This window comes from Saimiri boliviensis, chromosome 3, assembly GCF_048565385.1.
Source record: "Saimiri boliviensis isolate mSaiBol1 chromosome 3, mSaiBol1.pri, whole genome shotgun sequence".
Lineage (NCBI taxonomy): Eukaryota > Metazoa > Chordata > Mammalia > Primates > Cebidae > Saimiri > Saimiri boliviensis.
In genome coordinates, this window is record NC_133451.1 from 15,472,665 (window position 1) to 15,493,641 (window position 20,977).

Here is a 20,977-nt window from a genome sequence, read left to right on the forward strand (position 1 = left end):
GATTCAGGTTTGTGGCTGCCTTTCCAGCCAGCTTCATGCTGAACTGGCAGACTCAGCTGTTTAGAAATAGGACTTGAGCTTTGAAGTTCAATATTCCTTGGTTCATGTCCAGGTTCTGCTGCTTACAAGTGCTGTGACTTTGGGTACTTAATGTCTAAATTCAACTGTGAGATCAGAAAAATAATTACATAAAATAGCAAGTTCTAATTGACCTGTGGAGTAAGTTGCCCAATAAATTTGTAGTTTTTATCCTTCCCATTATGAAAACTTCCTCCTAGGATTCTGTTATTCCAGATAAAACTTGAACCTGCTAGGTTTAGTCATTTAGCTATGCATCTATCTATGTATCTATCAATCTATCATATATGTATGTATGTATCTATCTATCTATTATCTATTTCTGTCCTTCCATCCATCCGTTCATATTTTGATCATTCCGTCTTCCTTTTCCCTATCACCCAAACTTATTCTTCCTGTATTCTGTCCCATTAGAGGCTCTTTATATATCTGAAACTTACCTAATAAACTAATTCATGGGAATGTTTAAAGGCTTAGAGAATAAAACATTTTAAAGCTAGAAAGAGCTTTAGAATTTTAGTCCAAATCTCTTAATTTAGTTATGAAGAGGGTGAGTAATTTGGGCAATGGTTCATAGTTTAGTGGGAATACCATACTAATTTGTGTAGGTTCCCCAGACCTCAAATTCAGTGAATCTAAACAGATGAAACATTTTCCCATACTTGTATCTTACCATGAGGAAAGATGATGGTGGTGATTATGTTGATGATAACAACAGCCATTCTTTTTAGCCTTTATCTTGTGCCCAGTACTATACTCATATGGTGCCCCATTTTATCTTCCAAAAATCCTCTTTGAGGCATATATTGTAATTTTATAGATGAGGAAACTGAGATTTAGAGAGATTAAGTAATTTACCTAATGAAATACAGCTGGGAAGTGGAGGAGCAAAGATTTGAACATTACTTTGAATTTAAAAATTTCAAATTCAAGCTTTTAATCTCTACTCTCTTCTGCTGGCATAATCCATAATCAGGCCAGAAAGTGTTGGTGCTGGTGGTGGTGGTGATGATGATGATGATGATGACAATGATATCACTGAATGTTTAAGGAGAATTTACTGTATGCTAAGTATGCAGTAAACTAACACACATGATCATGCATTAACACACTTAATCATCACACCAACCCAATAAGATCAACATCTCTATCATCCCCATTTTTAAAATATGGATATGGAGGCAGAGAGAAGAGGTTAAGGATCTTGCCCCACAGCTAGAGATGGTAGATTTGAATTACAGCCCAGATACTGTGTTTTCAGAGTCCTTACTCCAAATTACTGCTCAGGCCAGTTTGTTTTGCAAATGCAGGGAGTGTGGTAGACTAGGGTATGGAATGGGCAGCAAGGCTGTCTACATTTCAGGTTACACACAGGAATGAAATTGCCAAAAGCCAGAATGCCTCTTCTCCTCCAAGGGATCACAAACCCTCACCAGCAAGGAAACAAAACTGGATGGAGAATGAGTGCATGTATCCAGCTAATGAAATTATGTACACAAAGATATTTTGTAAAGTCTAAATCATTATTGTGGTTACCATTACCCATTCTCAGCCTTGCCTAGGACATGGCCAACAATAGCTCTGTTTTACCAGTGAAGTCTGAGTCGGGAAGACTTAGTGCCTGTCTCTGGCATGAGAATCCCATCCTCTGAGAGCTCATAACTAGAATAGTTTGGAATCAGGTTAATCTCTGTGCCCCAAGTGTCCACAGAGAGCCAGGGAGATAATGTGATTGGCTGAAGCTTGAATTATAAGAATAGTCTTGACTTCTTGCAAAAACAATATGGCCACTTACGACATTTTTGATACACAGTCAGCTCTTTTTTAAGTTTTTCAATGTTTCAAAGCAAGGATATTGGAATAATCACTTTTTTTGTACTTCTACCAGAAGTAGAGTGGCAAATAACAACCCATTTGCTCTCTAGTCTCAGAACTGGGCAAGGGTAGGATCTGGTGTAAAAGGGTGAGCTCTGGACACATCAGAGGAGTCAACTACTATTCAGCAATTATTAGTACAGACTGTATTGATCAGGATCTATTGGGAAAACAGAAACACATCAATCATTTCAAAGTGGAGAATTATTACAAGGAATAATCAAACAGATTGACGGACTGAAAAACCTAAGGAGCACACTAAGATAACACTCAGCTGGTAACTGCAGGGTGCTGCTATACTGCTAGTGGCTGGAGCAACAAGGAAGAGAGAATGTGGCCTAGTGCTACTAATTCCAATACAGAGGCCACCAGCCCTATGTGGCTATCGAGAACCTGAAAAGCAGCCAGCCTGAATAGGCAAGTGCTGCTATAAACGTGAAATGCACACTGGATTTCAAAGACTTAGTATGTAAAAAAGCAATGTAAAATATTCCATTAAAAGCTTTAAATATTAATTACATGTTGGAATAATAATACTTTGGATGAGTTGAATTAAGTAAAATTTATCATTAAAATTAATTTACCCTGTTTCTTTGTACCTTTTGAAAAATGGCTACTAGAAAATTTAAAATTACATATGACTTTCATTTGTGACTCTCATTGTACTTCTTTGGACAGCACTAACTTAAAAATCTTGGAGCAGAGGTTCCATGTTGCTGACACCCAGATCTCCAAGGAGTTGAGTGGGTTGGCTGGTGCTTGAATCTCAGTGAGTGGGAGTCACTAAGCTAATTTGGGGACATGGAAAAAACATAAATGAGAACCACTACTCTATCAGGGTAAAGAATTTTTGGTCGGGTGACAATGATGAAGAGGAAAGACACAGGAATGTGTGTGTTCTTTCTTTCTCCTCTACATTTCAGACTGTCTCTCTAATGTTTCTTATTAGCTGAACCCGACAGGGAATCAGATAGCAAAAGAGAAATGTTTGTAGAATTCCAGCATCTGCCTCACAGACCAGTGTAAGAAAGGGAGGGCTTGGCATTAGGAGTCAGTGGTTTAATAACCAGCATGACTGTCATAGCAAAAACTACTTATTTCTCAAAAAACAGGAATTCTAGATTGTTTTCTAATGTGGAATTTTTCTAGTTCTGACTAGCAGCTAAATATTCTCTTAAAAGCTATGCAGTCCAAAGAAAGTATATCCCTAGGTTACATTGCTTAAGGGTAATGATCTGGGGACCATGTCTCAAGATCCCAACCAGCTCTGACTTCTAATGTTCTATGAGCATTTGATATGTAGGTAATAAAAAGAAAAAAAAAAAAAGGGGGATATATCAATAGGACTTCTGCGAAGATGACCGAATAGGAACAGTTCTGGTCTGCAGTTTCCAAAGAGAGTGCTCCAGAAGATGAGTGATCTCTGCATTTCCAACTGAAGTACCAAGTTCATCTCATTGGGACTGGTTAGACAATGGGAACAGCCCAAGGTGGGAAAGCTGAAACAGGGTGGGGCCTTGCCTCACCCATGAGGTGCAAGGGGCCAGAAACTCTCTCTCTCTCAGCCAAGGGAAGCCATTAGGAACTTTTCTGGACACTCTGGCATTCCAGCTCAGTTACTGCACTTTCCCCACTGTATACACAACCTGCCGACCAGGAGATTTCCTTTAGCACCTACACCAGTGTCCCAGGTTTCCAGCACAAAACTGGGTGGACATTTTAGTCTAGTGGCACCTGGAACACCAACGAGACAGAACCGCTCATTCCCCTGGAAAAAGGGAGCTGAAACCAGGGAGCCAAGTGAGCTTGTTTGGTGGGTCCCACCCCCATGAAGACTGGCAAGCTAAGATCCTCTGGCTTAAAATTCTTCAGCCAGTATAGCAGTCTGAGCTTGACCTGGGATGTTTGACCTTGGTTGGGGGAGGGGTGCCTGCCATTAATAAGGCTCCAGTAGGTGGTTTCAACATTGCCTGTGTAAACAAAGCTGCTGAGAATTTTACAGAGCAGCTGGGAGGAGCCCAGTGTGGCAGCTCAGCAAGGCCTCTGCAGGTAGACTGTCAAGTAGTTTTCCTTCTTGCTGGGCAGCACATCTCTAAAAAACAAAGACAGCAGCCCATCAGGGACTTACAAAGCCCCACCTTCCTAGGACAGAGCACCTGGGCAAAGGGGCGGTTGTGGGTTCCACTTCAGCACATTTAAGTATCCTTGCCCAGCAGCCCTGAAGGGAACAATAGATCCCCCAGCACAGTGCTTGAGCTTCTTTAAGGGACAGGCTGCCACCTCAAGTGGCTCCCTGACAAACCATGTATCCTAACTGGGAGACAAGCCATACAGGAGAGTTCATCTGGCAGGTACCCATTTGGGACCAAGCTATCAGAGGAAGGAATAGGTAGCAATCTTGGCTGTTCTGCAGTCCCCACAGGTGATCCCAAGGTAAGAGGGTCTGGAGTGGACCTCCAGCAAACTCCAGAAGACCTGCAGCAGAGAGACCTGACTGTTAGAAGGAAAACTAACAAACAGAAAGAAATAGCTTCAACATCAACAGAAAGGGTGTCCACTCAGAAACCCCATCCAAAAGTCACCAACTTCAAAGACCAAAGGTAGATAAATCCATGAAGATGGGAAAGAACCAGCACAAAAAAAGGCTGAAATCACCAAAAGCCAGAACACCTCTTCTCATCCAAAGGATCACAACCCCTTACCAACAAGGGAACAAAACTGAATGGAGAATGAGTGTGATGAATTGACAGAAGCAGGCTTCAGAAGGTGGGTAATAACAAACTTCTCTGAGCCAAAGAAGCATATTCTAACTCAATGCAACTTAACTAAGAACATGAAAAAAGTTTAGACAAAATGCTAATGAGAATAACCAGTGTGGAGAAAAACATAAACAACATGATGGAGCTAAAAAACACAGCATGAGAACTTCATGAAGCATATACAAGTTTCAATAGCCAAGTTCATTGAGCAGAAGAAAGGATATTAGAGATTGAAGACCAACTCAATGAAATAAAGTGAGAAGGCAAGATGAGAGAAAAAGAGTGAAAAAAATAAACAAAGCTCCATGAAATATGGGATTATGTGAAAACACCCAATCTACGTTTGATCAGTGTACCTGAAAGTGACAGGGAGAAGGAAATCAAGTTGGAAAACACTTCTCAGGATATTATCCTGGAGAAATTCCCCAACCTAGCAAGGCAGATCAACATTCTAATACAGGAAATACAGAGAACACCACAAAGGTATTCCTCAAGAAGAGGAACCCCAAGGTGCATAATCTGCAGATTCACCATAGTTGAAATGTAGAAAAAAAAATGCTAAGGGCAGCCAGAGAGAAAGATCGGGTTATCCACAAAGGGAAGCCCACCAGACTCACAGCAGATATCTCAGCAGAAACCCTACAAGCCAGAAGAGAGTAGAGGCCAATATTCAACATCCTTAAAGAAAAGAATTTTCAACCCAGAATTTCATATCCAGCCAAACTAAGCTTCACAAGTGAAGGAGAAATAAAATCCTTTATGAACAAGCAAATGCTGAGAGATTTCATCACCACCAGGCCTGTCTTACAAGAGCTCCTGAAGGAAGCACTAAACATGGAAAAGAACAACCAGTACTAGTCACGGCAGAAACATACCAAACTGTAAAGGCCATTGACACTATGAAGAAACTTCATCAAATAATGGGCAAATCAACCAGCTAGCATCAAAATGGCAGGATCAAATACACAGATTGGCAAATTGGATAAGAAGTCAAGACCCATTGGTGTGCTGTATTCAGGAAACCCATCTCACGTGCAAAAACACACATAGGCTCAAAATAAAGGGATGGAGGAAAATTTACCAAACAAATGGAGAGCAAAAAAAAGGGAGGAGGGGTAGAGGGGGTTGCAGTCCTAGTCTCTGATAAAAGACTTTAAACCAACAAAGATCAAAGAGACAAAGAAGGGCATTATGTAATGGTAAAGGGATTAATGCAGGAAGTATCCTAAATATATATGCACCCAATACAGAAGCACCCAGATACATAAAGCAAGTTCTTAATGACTTACAAAGAGACTTAGACTCTCACACAATAAAAGTGGAAGACTTTTACATCCCACTGTCAATACTAGACAGATCAATGAGACAGAAAATTAACAAGAATATCCAGGACTTGAGCTCAGATCTGGAACAAGCAGACCTGACAGACATCTACAGAACTCCCCACCCCCAAACCACACAATATACATTCTTCTCAGCACCACATCACACTTTTTCTAAAATTGACCACATAATTGGAAGTAAAACACTCCTCAGCAAATGCAAAAGAACAGAAATCATAAACAGTCTCTCAGACCACAGTGTAACCAAATTAGAACTCAGGATTAAGAAATTCACTCAAAACTGCACAACTACATGGACACTAAACAACCTGCTCCTGAATGACTACTGGATAAATAATGAAATGAAGGTAGAAATAAAGATGTTATTCAAAACCAATGAGAATTAAGACATAATGTACCAGAATCTCTAGGACATATTTAAAGCAGTGTCTAGAGGGAAATTATAGCACTAAATGCCCACCAGAGAGGTGAGGAAAAAATATAAAATGGACACTCAAATGTCACAATTAAAAGAACGAGAGGAGCAAGATCAAACAAATCCAAAAGCTAGCAGAAGGCAAGAAATAACTAAGATAAAAGCAGAACTGAAGGAGACAGAGACACAAAAAACCCCTTAAAAAAAAATTAGTAAATCCAGAAGCTGTTTTTTTTTTTTTTGAAAAGATCAACAAAATAGATAGACCACTAGTCAGACTAATAAAAAAGAAAAGAGAGAAGATTCAAATAGATACAATGAAAAATGATAAAGGGGATATCACCACTGATCCCACAGAAATACAAATTACCATCAGAGATTACTACAAACAACTCTATGCAAATAAACCAGTAACTCTAGAAGAAATGGATAAAATTCCTGGACACTTACACCCTTCCAAGACTAAAACAGGAAGAAATTGAACTCCTGAATTGACCAATAACAAGGTCTGAAGTTGAGGCAGCAATTAGTAACCTACCAACCAAAAAATGTCCAGGACCAGACAGGTTCACAACTGAATTCTATCAAAGGTATAAAGAGGAGCTGGTACCACTCCTTCTAAAACTATTTCAAACAATACAAAGGGAGGGAATCCTCCCTAACCCATTTTATGAGACCAAAATCATTCTGATACCAAAACCTGGCAGACATGCAACTAAAAAACAAAATTTCAGGACAATATCCATGATGAACATTGATGCAAAAAACTTCAATAAAATACTGGCAAACCAAATCCAAAAGCACATCGAAAAGCTTATCCATCATGATCAAATTGTCTTCATCCCAGGGATGCAAGGCTGGTTCAAAATCCACAAATATATAAATGTAATCCATTACATAAACAGAACCAAAGACAAAAACCACATGATTATCTCAATAGATGCAGAGAAATTTCAACAAAATTCAACAGCCCTTTATGCTATAAACTCTCAATAAACCAGGTATCAATAGACTGTATATCAAAATAAAAACAGCTATTTATGACAAACCCACAGCCAATATCATGCCAAATGGGCAAAAATTGGAAGCATTCCTTTTGAAAACTGGCACAAGACAAGGATGCCCTCTCTCACCACTCATATTCAATATGGTATTGGAAGTTCTTGCTAGGGCCATCAGGCAAGAGAAAGAAATAAACCATCTTCTAATAGGAGGAGAAGATATCAAATTGTCACCGTTTGCAGATAATGTGATTGTATATTTAGAAAACCCCATTGTCTCAGCCCAAAATCTCCTGAAGCTGATAAGCAACTTAAACAGTCTCAGGATACAGTATCAGTGCACAAAAATCACAAGCATTCCTATACCCCAGTTATAGACAAACAGAGAACCAAATCATGAGAGAACTCTCATTCACAATTGCTACAAACAAAACAAAACAAAACAAAAAAATAGAAATAAAACTAACATGGGATGCGAAGGACTACTTCAAGGAGAACTACAGACTACTGTTCAAGGTAATAAGAGGGACACAAATAGATGGAAAAAATTCTATGCTCATGGTTAGGAAGAATCAATATTATGAAAATGGCTATACTACCTAAAATAAGTTATAGGTTCAATGCTATCCCCATCAAACTACCAATGACTTTCTTCACAGAATTGGGAAAAACGAAACAAAACAAAACAAAACAAAACAAAACAAAACAAAACAAAACCCTTAAACTTCATATGGAATTAAAAAAAAGCCTGCATAGCTAAGACAGTCCTAAGCAAAAACAAAAAAAACAAAACAAAAACAAACAAACAAAAAAAGAAACAAAGCTAGAGGCATCAAGCTACCTGACTTCAAACTACATTATGGTACTACTATAATCAAAACAGCATGGTACTGGCACAAAAACAGAGATATGGACCAATGGAACAGAACAGAGGCCTCAGAAAGAATGCCACACAACTACAACCATCTGATCTTTAACAAATCTGACAAAAACAAGCAATAGGAAAATAATACCCTATTTAACAAATGGTGTTAGGGAAACTGGCTAGCCATATGCAGAAAGCTGAAAGTGGATCATTTTCTTACACCTTTGCAAAAATTAACTCTAGATAGATTAAAGATTTAAACATGAGGCCTAACATCATAAAAACCCTAGAAGAAAACCTAGGCAATACAATTGAGGACGTAGGCATGGGCAAGGACTTCTTGACTTAAACACCAAAACCAATGGCAACAAAAGCCAAAATTTACAAATGGGTTCTAATTAAACTTAAGAGCTTTTACACAGCAAAAGAAACTCTCAGTAGAGTGAACTGCCAACCAACAGAATGGGAAAAAATTTTTGCAATCTACTCATTTGACAAAGGGCTAATATCCAGAATCTATGTAGAACTTAAACAAATTTACAAGAAAGAAACAAACAACACCATCTAAAAGTGGGCAAAGGATATGAACAGACACTTTTCAAAAGAAGACATTTAGGCAGCTAACAAACATATTTAAAAAAGCTCATCATCACTGTCATTAGAGAAATGCAAATAAAAACCACATTGAGATATCACCTTATGCCCGTTAGAATGGCAAACATTAAAAAATCAGGAGATAACAGATGCTGGAGAGGATGTGGAGAAATAGGAACACATTTACACTGTTGGTAGGAGTGTAAACTAATTCAACCATTGTGGAAGACAGTGTGGTGATTCCTCAAGGATCTAGAAATAGAAATACCATTTGACCCAGCAATCCCATTACTGGGAATATACCCAAAGGATTATAAATCATTCTATTGTAAAGACATATGCACACATATGTTTATTGAGGCACTGTTCACAATATGAAAGACTTGGAACCAACCCAAATGTCCATCAATGATAGACTGGATAAAGAAAATGTGGCACACATACACCATGAAATACTACGCAGCCATAAAAAAGGATGAGTTCATGTCCTTTGCAGGGGCATGGATGAAACTGGAAACCATTGTTCTCAACAAACTGACACAAGAACAGAAAACAAAACACCTCATGTTCTCACTCATAAGTGGGTATTAAACAATGAGAATACATGGACACAGGGAGGGGAGCATTACACACTGGGGCCTGGAGGGTGGGGGCTAGGGAAGGAATAACAGGGGCCCAGGGGATTGGGGAGGGATAGCATTAGGAGAAAGACCTAATGTGGATGATGGGGAGATGGATGCAGCAAACTACTACCATGGCACATGTATACCTATGTAAAAAGCCTGCATGATCTGCACATGTACCCCAGAACTTAAAGTATAATAAATCAATCTAAAAAATAAATAAAATAAAAAAGATAATATAACAATAAAGGAAAATTTCAGGCCAAAAAAAAAAATTTAAGTTCCCTGGGGAGAGACCACTGTGGGCTGTAGTCCAGGAAGGCTTCCTGGAGGAGGAGAGCCCTGGCGTGAGTTCTTGGATATTCTTTCCAGTAAGCATGCCCTTTTACAATGCCCCTAGTCATCCACTGGCAGCTTTTTCCTTTGCTTGCCCCCATATGTCTGCAAATACCAGTCTGAGAGTGCCAACATTGTTTATAATCAGGGGTGGAGTCTGCCTGGGTCACAAGTTGAGCTTGTTTAGACCCAAATAAGGCATCCTATTGACAGCATTTCCAGAATACCTCAGGTCATGACTTTCAGATGCGGGTGGTGTTGGGGGGATCTTAAAACTGTTCAGGAAAAATGGTTCTTCGTTGAGTTTTTTGTCGTCATTGATATGAAAAGTGGTGAATCTCAAAATTATACTGTTTCCATTTCTAACAGTTGAAGTTTGTTTAGTGATAAGAAAAGAATAAGATCATGCAATACATCTTTCAGAAATTAAAATGCTAATGCCAGTCTTTAAAGTTTGGTAAGGAAGAAGCTTTAAGAATGCTTGTGAAAGGAAAGGATTCCCTCTGTATTGTGGTAGTCATGTTCATCTCTGTCTCTGTGAAGGTTCTACATTTGCCATTCTTCTTTCTGAGTCTGGTTGGCAAAACTGTGTTAATTTTCCACTCCTCAGCAATAAAAACTGAGGAGTGGAAAAGCAACCCTTTGATTGGGGTGTGATCTGAAAATGGATTCCTCCTTTGAACAGAAACCCAGAAGTGATTACAACAGCTGTAAAAAGGATTCAACATGCTTTCCCTCTCCCAAACACAGCCGCTGGAGTTTTATTGTTTAAACAATTCATGCTCATTGTTAGAGTTTACAATTTCACTTCCCCAAACCTCTGGCTTTTCCTCCATGAGGAAACAAATATAGATTCTCTGGTCTCTGAGTCCTTTATTTTTCCTTGTTTCCCTTCTAAGTGAATCAGGTATCCATGGAAACAACCGAAGATTAATACTCAAAATAGACAATCATTCATTTCTCTCTCTGAACCAGACAGCAAAGATAAAGATTGTTCTAGGAATAATTTGATTTCTTGCAAGAAATTATGAGGTTAAGTTGCACAATATAGGTAGAAAGGAAGAAGCTACCCCTCTAAACATTTGTTTTAAATTAACTGAATGTAAAAATCATAGAAGGTCAGAGATAGTATGTCATATGTGGAAGTATCAGCTTTCATGAAAACGGGATCTGGCCACTTAATGAATACCTTTTAAAATTATGTTCTGTTGCACTTCAGTGGAACTGGGGTGCCAACCATATTTTTGTGCTAGTAGTGACCTAGCTCACTAAGGCTGTCCTATTGTGACCGGGAACCTGTACCTACAGCTGCTGTAGGTAGGTTCTAGCTTGCTATCTTGTTTGCATTCTTTGTGAACCACCTCGTCACCTGATATTATTTCATTTATTTATCTTCTTTCTCCCCCAACTACATTCCCTGGGAGCAATATTCTGAATGGTCTATCTGGATCACAAGCTATATTTTTTGTATATGAGAGCTGAACAGCTTGATCTATCAATATTCCACCCAATAAAGAAAAAGTAATTCCCCAAAGGAAATAGACTGTTGTCACTAGAATAGGAAATGAAAACTGCAAGGTTGGAAAGTAATCCATGTCAGTGATCAGGTTCACATGAGAAAGCACATGAAGATGTGGAAAGATTGCATGGAGTCGTGATACAAGGAGGCATATGGTTGGCAGAAGCAGTGGGCACTGTATTAGAATTCCTCAGGCTGGAAAATTGGGAATTCGAGCCTAGGTGGATGACAACACCTGACATTTAAGAATTGGTAGATGGCTGTTGTTAGAATTTGTATTGTTTTGACTACCAATGGGGATGAATCTTTGTCATCTATTTATTAATGGTTTACAGTTCTATTTTAATGTTCTTTGCCTACTTTTCTCTTATAGAGTTATACATTTTTTCCCAATAAAGTAAGGTTTTTTATTTTAATAACAATGATCACCATTTGCCTGGTAGATTTGTGATAATTCTCCCAGTTAATAATTTTCTTTTGATTTTGATGTTACAAACAAGTTTTACATTTTTGCAAAATAAAATTGTATTAGTCCATTCTCACACTGAGATTTATAATTTATAAAAGAAAGAGGTTTAATTGACTCACTGTTCAGCATGGCTGGGGAGGCCTCAGGAAAGTTATAGTCATGGCAGAAGGGGAAGCAAACATGTCCTTCTTCACATGGCAGCAGGAGAGAGAAGTGCCAAGTAAAGAGGGGAAAAGAATGGCAGGAGCCTAACCACCCCCATGATTCAATTACCCCTCAGTAGTTCCCTACCATGGCATGTGGGGATTATGGGAAGTATAATTCAAGATGAGATTTGGGTGGGGACACAGCCAAATCATATCAAAAGTTAAATGATCTTTTTCGTGAAATTTTATCTATTGCTTTTACTCTTGACAAGTCAGTCTACAATCTCAGACAAGAAAGATAATACAAGTCTATTTTACTCTTATTTTATACTTCTGTTTTACACATTTAGCTCCTTGTTCTGACTGGAATTTGTTTATTTTCTCTTCTGAGTGCTGAGAATTTACAGTTATGTCCTCCTCCCATAGTTAGCTAATTGTGTAGATATCATTAATCAAATAATTCTTTCTCTCCTGTAGATCTGTGATGCCATTATATAATAAACAAAATCTTTACATATACTAGAGTTTGTTTTTAAGCTATCTATTCTGATTCAACAATCTGTCAGTTGTCATAAGTACAATATTTTTGAATTACTGATGCTTGATAATGCATTTAAATAGGAAAAAAACCCCTCTTCGCCAATTGCTCTTATTTCTTAAAAAGGCTCCATAGAAATTCTGCTTGCCTGTATTTCTTTTAAAAGTATCAAATGATATTTGTGAAAAAAATTATTTTGGGATTTTGATTAAATAGTTATGTTAATTTGAGATGACTGTATATCTTTGTAGACACATACTCATAATTGTACTTGGTGCTTATAAAATACTTTAAATGTTTCAAAAGTTCAACATAAATAATATCTCATCTAGTTTCCAAAATAACCTTATGAAATATGTTCTATTATGATGCTCATTTAAAAAATGAGGCCAAGAGAAATAATTTCCAAAATCCACATAGCTGATTAGAGGCATAGTTGGGACTTAAACTCAGGTCTGACTCTATTCCCTATGTATGAGAGATTCCTTCAATTGTATTTCTTTTTCTGTATCATAGTAGATTTTTATTGTGTAGCTTATATAGATTTTATACTTTTAAAATTAAGATTATTCCAATGTATTTTAAGTACACTGTTGCTTTCATTTATTTTACTTCTCTACAATTATTTTTAACAAACATGAAAGGTGCTAATTTACATATCCATAGTGCATCTGGCCAACTTGGAACCTATTGAAAATGCTCTCAGTGGACAGTCTTGGATGTTCACCAGTGAAGAATGATGTGTTAATCTTACTAAGGTGGAATTCTCCTCAAATTGACCTGTAGATTCAATATAATCCTCATCATAATTCTACTCTGTTCTACTCTGAACACAGATACGTGAAATAAATGAAATGATAGAAAATAAAATGTAACAGTATATTATGGAAATAATTTATCACAATCAAGTAGAGTTTAGCCCAGTAAAGTTTGGAAATAAATTTAAAAAATAATTCTTGTGAATAGTATGAAAGGGAAAATATACTTAATCATCTCCTTAGTTGACAAATGGTATTTATGAAAATTTAACTTCTGTCAATGATTAAATAAAAAAACATAAATTAGAATATTTAATTAATTTATTTTTATTTACTTATTTAATTAGAGATGGTGTCTTCCTGCCTTATATTGTCCAGGCTGGTCTTGAACTCTTGCACTCAAGTGATCTCCCCACTGGACCTAGCCTTGGCCTCCCAAAGTGTTGGAATTACAGGCATGTTCCACATGCCTGGCCAGAACATTTCAGAAGATAGTTTTCTTTACACATGATAAGATTGACAACATCATATTAAATGAATAAACACACTAGAATCAATTTTATTAAAACCAGGAATAATATAAAGATACCTGCTATTGCTCTTCTTATTTAGCCTGGTCTAACTTGTAGCCAGTCCATTAAATAAAGAAATAAGAACAAAAGAGAAACCTATTGAAAGGGACAGAGAAAATTCTCAATATTTATAAACAAATGAATTATATTTTTAAAAAATTCTATAGAATGGAATGAGAATTCCAGAGAAAATTATTTACTAGAATTAATAAGAAAATTTAGAAAATTCTTCAATTAAGATATCAGTGCACAGAAATGTAGCAATTACTAGAGAATAGAATGGGAAAAAATCCATTGGTTTTAGGAGTAATGATTTCATTTTCCTTATTTTCCAAGTAGTATGTATAGATTAACTATGTTTTTCTCTGACCCATAGTTATTTAGGAGAACTTTCAAAATTTTAAGTGGTTAGGAATATTTTGTTCACATTTCTGTTATTTATTTATTTATTTATTTTTTGTATTCCATTGTTATCAAACTATGCAATCTATATAATTGCTGCAATGGTGCAATGTTTTAAGTCTTTTTTTTTTTTTTTTTTGCCAGGCTGTGGTGTGGTGGTGCTATCTTGGCTCACTGCAAACTCCACCTCCCAGGTTCAAGCAATTCTCTTGCCTCAGCCTCCTGAATAACTAGGACTACAGGCGTGTGCCACCATGCCCAGCTAATTTTTGTATTTAGTAGAGATGGGGTTTCACTATGTTGGCCAGGATGGTCTCAATCTCTTGACCTCGTGATCCACACACCTTGGCTTCCCAAAGTGCTGTGATTACAGGTATGAGCCACTGCACCCGGCCTAGTTCCTAATGTTAATAATATTTTTGTTTTCTTCTAGTGCTTTCATTTTTTAAGTCTCTAATTCATCTAAAATGTACATGAGGGCTAACTTAAGGATGTAAGATAACTTTTGAAATATACAACCAATTATTTAAGTATTATTTAATTCTATCCTTTCCTCATATGTCAAACACCCCAAATTGAGATATACAGGTAATTATATTTCTGAACTATTCCCTGATTTGTCTACTTTTGTGCTAAAGCTACATGATTTTATGGGCTGCTTTGGTATCTCTTAGGGTCAGGTCCTCTGCATTATTTTTATTTTCAAAAATGTTCTGGAGTGTCACTTCCAGTATTTGTTTTATTTTTTAAATTTATTGGGAGGGCTGTTTTAAGGACAGTAGCTAGAAGTCATTTTAAACTGGAAGTCCTTGTAAACTGGAAGATGTCCATGGACCTCTTTCTTAGGATTATAAGCAATAATTCATCTGGCTCTTTAAAATGTGCAGTCAACTTTATGCATATATTTGACAGGAGGAATTAAGAATGTTCACGGTCTCCATGACTAGCTAGATTAAATTTGCTAATGTAGACAATTTGCCTCTTTGAAGAAATACTGTGCCCTTCCTTTAAGAAATGCAGCCTGGGGATTATGTTACCTTGTTATCTGAGTTCTGCAGTGAGAGATAAGCAACATTCTGATAATCTTGGGTGGTGGTAAAAGGGGGGACCAACTGGTTGAGTTACAGAAACACCCCCCTGAAGTTGCTTCCCCTGGCTGGTTCAGAGACAACATTCTTCTTTGATTATTTATAAAGAATCTCACAAAGTCCACTTGGCAAATGTAAACTCCCAAAATCCAGTTGCAGAGGTAACTGGAGAGAAGTGAAAGTAGCCACAGATGTTTTCAGTTGTTCTCTTGCCTTGCGCAAAACTGCAGGTGAGCCATTGAGACAGGCTGAATTAGCCTCTATTAGAAAGGGAAGGGAGGTTTCCACTCAGCCAAATGGGATAATCCTTAGCTGTGCTGAGCAAGTTGAGTCACAGTAACGCAAAGAGTGATGGTGTCGGAGGCAGGTGTGCACCTCCTTTGCACTGCCAGGACTCTGGTTACTCAGGAGATGTTTTGGGTCTCACGGTTTCTGATGCTTGATTATTCCTCATTTACCAATTTGTTAGACTATTTCACTCACCTTGGTCTTATTTAGAATATAAGCTCAAAGCCATCATTGTTGCAGAGAAAATAGAGGCTACCATCCAGTCTGATGTCAGCTCTGTTACTTATTGGCCATCTTCCTAAATGTCCTTTCGCCTCAGTTTTCTTACCTGTCCTATGCTTATATTAATGTCTCCCTCAGGTGTGAGTGTGAGGATTAAAATCAATGTGTGAAAAGTACTTGGGATGCAAGAGATGCTCTCTAACGAGTAGCTGTTAGGACCATGCACAAGCCTGTTTTGCTATATGGATGGGCAGGTTTGCCTGGGACTAAGGAGTTTCCAGGCACCTGGGACGCTGGTGCTAAAACTGAGAGTCACAGGAAAGCCCGACGGTTGGTCACCTTATTATGAGGAAACAACTGCAATGAATCTCATAGGCCCGTGCTTTTGAAATTCTTGTGATTTAGTGTGGAGATGGAAAATGCAAGAAACTCCAGCTCACAAGCTCTGCTGTTTTGCCATGGCAGGCGCTGCTGAGTTCATACCTTTCTTCCCTCTGAGTGAGCTGCTACCTCAGAAGCTTTCCCAACACAGGTTCCCAAGAGACCACTCACCATCTGAGACAGCAAGGAAAACAAAATGTGTTTGATTCCCTATAGGGCCTAGGTTTTCCCAAATTTCCTTTTTCTCCAAAATGAAAGTTCACTTTTGTGACAATGGATTTCAGCTATGTCTCAGAGAAGCCTATTTAAACAATTTCACATTCATTTGTGAATTTTTGAAGGTCTCTCTTAAGGCATTAATGCTTTTACTAGAACGTGACAGAAGAGTTTGCAAACCCCAAAAGAGTAAACTACTTCTAACAAATAATTGACAGAGAGAGAATAAGTTATTATTACTGGATTGATCTAAATTTGGATTCAGAGAACAGGGCTCAAGATACAGCATGTCGGCTCTGGAAGGCATCAAAAGGAGAATGAGTTTGCTTATCCGAGGAATTTTTTTTTTTTTTTTTTTTTTTTTTTTTTTTTTTTTTTTTTTTTGAGACAGTCTCTCTCTGTCGCCCATGCTGGAGTGCAGTGTCACAGTCTCGGCTCACTGCAACTTCCAGCTCCTCGGTTCAAGAAATTATCCTGCCTGAGCCTCCTGAGTAGCTGAGATTACCATGCGCACCACCACACCTGGCTAAATTTTGTATTTTTAGTGGAGACAGAGTTTTGCTATGTTGGCCAGGCTAGTCTCAAACTCCTGACTCCCACTGACCCTCCCACCTTGGCCTCCTAAAGTGCTGGGATTAGACATGAGCTGCCACTCCTGCCCAGGAATGGATATTTTTCAGGAGGTTCTTTGAAGGCTACTGGAAAGTGAGAAATGTTTTGTTTGTCTAGGATAGCAAAGTTTTAAAGTGAATAGGAACTGAGGAAAAATAGGGTTGGGTGGGGCTTTTGGTGTTGCTTCACCAATTCCCTTAATGTGTAGTTTTGTATTTATTTGTTTGTTTTTGTTTTTTGGTTTTCCTGATATGGAGTCTTGCTCTATTGCTCAGGCTGGATTGCAGTCTCGGCTCACTGCAACCTACGCTTCCTGGGTTCAAGCAATTCTTTTGCCTCAGCCTCCTGAGTAGTTGGGACTACAGGTGTGAGCTACCATGCCCAGTTAATTTTTGTTATTTTTAGTAGAGATGGGGTTTCACCATATTGGCCAGGCTGGTCTCAAATTCCTGACCTCGTGATCCACCCACCTTGGCCTCCCAAAGTGCTGGGATTACAGGCGTGAGCCACTGTGCCTGGTCAATGTATAGTTTTAATAACCTTTCAATGTCTTTTTCAGCTCAATGGCTTCAAGCTGAAAAACATCTTTATATGAACATCAACAGCTCGAATGCATTCCATTTTGTTTAAACCCCAAACTTCTCAATACCCACAATAATCAGAGACACCACTTAACTCTTCTGATGAATTAAAGGAGGTGGCCAGAGAGGAAGTTTGTGGAAACAACTAGACACTCAGATATGTGTATGTATATCAATGTGTTACCATCCACCCTCTCTCTTAGTAAGTCTTTCCTGACAATACAGTCACAGCATTTGCCTTTCTCCCAGAAATCTCCTGTGGCTTAACAGAGAAAAAACAGATTTGGGAGTTCTCCACTGATTCAAACTTGACCTTGCTATTTTCTAACTGTGCTACCTTGGCAAATTATTCACTCTTTCTGAGTTTCACATACAAAACACTTACATCCCCAGGTTGCAGTGAAGGATAAATTAAATGCAAAGCGCTACATGGTAAGTGCACCATACATTTGTGCTCCATACCTCTAAATTTCTAGAGCTTTTATCCTCTGTACTTTGTTGACACGTTGAGTTTATTCAGCCTTATGTATGTGGTTAGCATTTTATGCACTGTCCCTTATCCCAAATCAATTGAGAGCCAGGTACAGGAAGGTGGAAGCCAGGCACAGGAATCTCTAATAATGCTTCACATGGAGTTAGGCGTATGTCAATACCCAATAAATGAACTTAACAAACTCTTATGAACCTTCAACAAGCCTATTAACAATAAAGAAATTATAATAGGATGTAAAAAAGGGAATGGGGCAGTCATAAATCAGTGGGCTAATACATTATAGAGTCTGCCATTAGTGAACCATTGTATAGAAACTAAGATTATGTTTTTAAAGTATATTTAATGAGGTAGCTCATGATATATTATTTAATGAAAGGGGCAGAATTTGTAATTGTCTACTCTGAATATGACCAGTGTTGTAATGGATATGACACAAGAAGAGAAGACTTGCAGGATATGTATCACAATACTAGTATTGATCACATTAGAGTAGTGAGATCACTTACTGTGTCTCTTTGTTCAAATGATGTACAGTGAGCATGTATTACTCTACAATTAGGGAGGAAAAGTCAAAAAATTTTTCTTGTGGAGGATGGAGAGGATATTCCATTGCAAAATAAATTTCCTAAGGATGCTGCAAATCCTGCTTTAGGGAAATCGATCTTGATGGCCTTGTTCTCACAGCACCCCACCCCACGTAGCACCAGTGTGTGTCGTGTTATCCTATTGCATTAAATGTTCACCTCAGATTAAAGAGAAGGAGAGAAAGAAAGGATTTCCCTCAGGACTAGGCCACTTATTTATAAGCCCCTTGTCAGATGTCCTTGAGATTTCAAGGTTCTAAAAGCAGGCCTCACTGCTTGTGTGCCATTATCAGGTAAGCAGAGAGTCTTGATCTCTGGTGCAATCTTTGACAACCCATCAAAATACATAGTGAATGGCAGCAGGGTGGATGTCAGGACCTCTCTCCCAGGCCAGAGGATGCTGACCTGCAGACTGTGCACCTGATGTGACAGCAAGACTAATAAAGTGGCTCAGAGTCAAGATGGCGTGTTGCAACTTGCGAGTTCTGCAACTTTGAGAAATCTGTTTAATTGTTCTGCCTTATTTGCTAAATGGGGGATAATAACTTCAACCCACTGTTAAAGACTGAATGTTCATACCCTCCCCAAATTAATATGGTAAAATCCGGATCCCCAGAGTGATGATATTAAAATGTGGGGCCTTTGGGAGGTGACTGGGTCATGAGGGTGGAGCAATTAAGAATAGGATTACTGCCCTTATAAAAGGGACCCCTGCTGCTCTCTCCTGTTGGCCGTGTGAAGATAAACTGAGAAGTTGGAAGTTTGCAGGGAGAAGATGCTCACTAGAATATGACTATGCCGACACCCTGATCTCAGACCTCAGCCTCCAGAACTGTGAGAATACATTTATGTTGTTTATAAGCCACCCAGTCTATGGTGTTTTGTTATAGTAGCCTGAACTAACCAAGGTACCCACCAGAACACCACAGATTCAGTGTCATCATGTTTGTCAAGCACCCAACTTAACCCATGAAGGATAACCGGTACTGTGACTCTTATTAGACCAGCATGGTTTCATGAAAGGAGCACAGGCTTTGACTTTGAGGACCCATGTTCAAAGCTCACTTCACCACTTACCGGCTATGTGACAAAGGGTGTCACTTAACCTGCCTAAGCATCAGTCTTCACATCTGCAAATGGGGCTTGTGATACCTACTTCCAGATGTGGCTATCAGGAGTGAAGACCATGCAGAGAGCGAATGTCGTAGCCAACAGCAGCCAGGCAGGTAGCAAGAGTGAGTGAAATGGGCTGAATGTGACAAGCTGGAGAGCGGCTAAGCAGGGCAACTGTGACTCATCACCAGCCAACTGTTGCCATCTTGCGATTCAGAAGTGTGAGACTATTGTTGTTTGATGTGATTTTTTAAGAGAAATAAGATACTTCAATTTTTATAGGAAATTCATCAGTTTTCAAGTGCTGGCAAATAATAAGAAAATGTTCAGGCAACATTGTGTAGGATACCAGTAGTAGATTGGATTCCTAATTGTTTACTTATACCCTTTGCCACTGGACTTTGCAAAAGACAGAGTATATTTCCCCACCCTACAGATGCTGGGCTTGTCCTTTTGACTTGCTTTGGCCAGTGGCAGTGTGAGCAGGTGTGTGTATGTGTTTGTGTGTATGCATTTTGTGTGTGTGATTTGACCTGGTCTCTATCACTTCTGCCATGTACCAAGAGAAAAGCATTCCTTGGAGAGCCACTGTTTCAGAAAGAAATACGAGAGACAGACCCAAAGCAGAGATCCCCCAGCTGATGAACAGTTAGTTCTATGAATGAAACAAAAACAACGTTGCTTGTCATCAGCCACTGAGATTTTTGAAATTATTACAAAGCAAAACCCAAAAACTCATGCATCAAACTTAAGTTCCAAGTTTGAGACCACCAAGGTAAAACATCTGGCAAGTGACTGGTAGATAAAATGTTCTTGATGAATGGTTATCCTTATACTTATTCTGGTCTGGTCATATCTCATAGGATTTCTATAATAAAAGGCAGGCTTGGCCCAATCCATTGCACAATGTTTGTTTTGTGCTGATTTGACTTCTGAGAAACTTAAACACACTCATCTCTGTCTACCTCTCCCCTCTTATATACCTACAGGGATAAATATTACCCCTAAGTTGTTTCATAGAGTTAAAAAGTGTTTGGAACCTACTAGGACAATGTATAAACTTTGAACTTGAGAGAGATGATTTAGGGTATCTTGCAGAAGAAATT